The sequence below is a fragment of the Tinamus guttatus genome, unplaced genomic scaffold (genome assembly GCF_059628265.1).
Source record: "Tinamus guttatus ecotype Peru unplaced genomic scaffold, ASM5962826v1 Tinamus_guttatus_pri_ptg000265l, whole genome shotgun sequence".
Classification (NCBI taxonomy): domain Eukaryota; kingdom Metazoa; phylum Chordata; class Aves; order Tinamiformes; family Tinamidae; genus Tinamus; species Tinamus guttatus.
The window spans coordinates 40,404-43,468 of record NW_028288799.1 but is presented as its reverse complement, the minus strand read 5'-3'; the positions used below and the strand labels follow the sequence as shown (position 1 = coordinate 43,468).

Here is a 3,065-nt window from a genome sequence, read left to right as displayed (position 1 = left end):
TCTTCATTTCTCATTCATTTCTTCCCCGCCTTGGTTATTGTTATTAGAATTACTAATACATTAAACCTGTTTAAATGTATCAATGAAGTTATCAGTTTTGGTGAAAGCAGTATCTGTGTGTCCAAGGCATCCATTGCTTCACAATAGTTGACAGTATAAAGCACTTTCAAACACGTTTTTTTTTGAAGATATCTGATGAAGAGATACCGCATTTTGTCGGAAAGTTGCTTTTGATTTAGTAATAGTAAGAACAGGAAGGAAACTCAAATCTCTGATGCCTCTCTTGCTTTAATTTTCAACTCTCTGTATACCCCTGAGTGTAATGGCTGAAAATCTTCTTGTAATGGAGCCCAGCCTCCATTTGGTGGTAATGGCTAAGCTGCCCCTGTCCAAAATGTTTGAGCTTGTGCCTTATTGCCTTTGCTTCAGGAACCAAAGTGAATTATTGTAAACTGTAATGTGCCCTGACATTTGGTGAACTTGTCTTCCTTTCATTCACTTACATCTCTGCTGTCTTCCTAGCCTGACACCAAGGGTAATTTGAGTGAAAGTGATTGATACAAAGGCAGTGAACATGGTGATTATTTGAGAATGGAAGATGATGTATTCCAGGTGCATTTGCTTTTACTAGACTTGGATTTGAGATAGCTCTGAACTCTTGCAAGTTTTAAGAATGCCTAAAGATGGAATTTGTTATCAATATAAACAGACACAAGCGGTGGTTGTGCAAAAGGGAGGGTGTATTGTTCATGCAAACCAGAATAGAAGTTTTAGACCAGCGGCTTGAATTCACATAACTGTTAAAATAAATAAGTCTGGAACACAAGGAAATGGGGTTTCAGAAAGTTAAACCAGGAAGCAAATACCATTATGTAATTTAGGCTGTATACTGTGAATTGTGGATGTCAAATACTTGAAGGTATCCACATAGCATGTTGTTTGCCGCAAAGCAACAGGTTCACTCACTGAGCCTACTTATAGAGGTCTTGTTCTTTGCCTACATATAGCTTCCAGACAGATTCAGAAGCATTTTTGTAATTTCTTGCCTTTACTACAGGGCAGGAGAAATGTGAATTATGTTGAATGTAGGTATTACTCCAGAAGACATCTATAATGAAACCCCAAGTATTCACCTCAGTCATCTCTTGAGACTCCACTTATTTCTACAGCATACCTGAGAGCTGAATACAGAAAAGTATATTAAGGTGAAAAGGAGCCTTAATTTTTGTTGTGCTGGCATATATCAGAGCACCTTCATGAATGTCAATAGCTATGGCACAGAACAAGGATGAGGAGAGCAGAAATAGGTCCCCAGGCAGCCTGTGCTTACCCATACTCCCTAATATCTCATACTATCCAGTCCCCAGGACTTTCACATGGCTTGCAATATCATGTATATATGTGTGTGTGTGTGTGTGTGTATGTATGTTTTCTGGAGTAGCCATTCTGCCATAAGGTAAAGCCTTCTCCAGCTGACTCCCTCAAGCTTAGCAGAAAGCAAAGCATTATCATATTCAGTACCCTGGTACATAATGTTAAAAATAATAGGAAAGGGAAACACAAGGCTGAATTAACTCCCACGTGGTGGAGATTATGTTAGGTCCGGTATCCGAATTGACAGGGAGAGAGACAACCACCATAGATATATTGTCTTTTATTAATAGAAGAAAGATAATAAGTATTACCAGCTAGCTGGGGTCCGGGCTTTCCCACACAGGGGTCACACCACGGACCCCGACCACTTTGGGCGCCCCTCTTTTATACTGTTCTTACCCAAGAGTGTTCCCCCTCCCGTTTTCCTGTTTTGCATTCTTGTTAATATTATCTATTTTGCTGAATTAAAACATCTGGATAAGCAGCCCCTCTATCATCCTGATTGAGGGCAAGGCACCCTAACCCCGCCACCTATCAAGGGTCCAGACCTTGCCATGAGCAGGGCATCCGGACTCCGCCAGTTATCATGGGTCCTTGTGCTCTAAGACTCAGCTTATTCTACATTAGCTATTTAACCCCTACCTTCCCTGCTAATGCACCCTACATTCCCCCCTTTTTCTTTTGCTAATATCAGAGAATCCTTTCTCGATCTTTCTGAGTTTGTCGCATGAACATTATGTGCATAGAATTAACTCGATTTGTAGCTTTTTCCATTACCCCATTACACATTTCCACATTATACAGATACACAGTAACAGTAATAACAGAATTACAAATACGCGTAATCCTTCTTTTATCAGTCCTGATATCCACCCAGGTAACCCTCCAAACAATGACTCTAGCTATTCGTCCATCAGTCCTTCTTCCCGTGTTATCTTCTGAGTGTGTTCCTTGAGCCAGCGCAATTGTTGTTGAATCGATTGGCTATGGTCCGACAGGTTAAAACAACATAGTCCTTCAAACTCTTCACATCCTTGTCCATGCGCGAGGAGCAAGAAGTCTATAGCCGCTCTGTCCTGTAGTAATGCGTGTCGCAGGCTGTTCTGATCGAGCAGGAGTTGTTCCAATACCTCGGTTGTCACATTTGCTTGCTTCTCACTCCAACGGGCTAACTTCGAAAGTTCCCTTAATGCATTTCCTGCTGCGGCTCCTGGCACAAAGATAGCTAAAGCGACCCGCGCAGTTAGATGTTAATTGTACATTATCATTACATTCCGGTGTTAAACCAAGGGAACGCTTTTGCCTTCTTTGTTCCTGCTTCATAGTTAACAACAGGGCTATCATTGCCAGTTGCCCTAAATAACATGTCCCCCATAAGCATTCTTAGGTATTCCCTGCCACGCTCTTTCCCCACAAATTAAGAACACTCCATCTGGCAAGGCCTTAATGGTATCATTATTCCATAGTAAATCTGTCCTCTTATGTACCTGTCCTGATGGATCCCCCCTATATGCTCCTAAGGGTAATCCCGCAGGGTACCGTTCTTGTAACCCATCGACTGTCCCATTTATCCCACAGAATGTCCCGTTTGCATATATGGGACCGAAGGTTCCATCTCCTCCTATGGTCTTACGCCAATCGAATATTGGGTCGGGAGATACATCAGTCCAACCCGAAGCATTCCACCATTG

The 3,065-nt window shown here is 42.0% G+C and overlaps 1 pseudogene; it reads right to left on the bottom strand.

The window, feature by feature from the left end:
* Positions 1-2,147: 2,147 nt before the first annotated feature.
* On the bottom strand, positions 2,148-2,718 carry LOC148594266 (endogenous retrovirus group PABLB member 1 Env polyprotein-like; annotated as a pseudogene).
* Between the last annotated feature and the right edge of the window lie 347 nt (positions 2,719-3,065).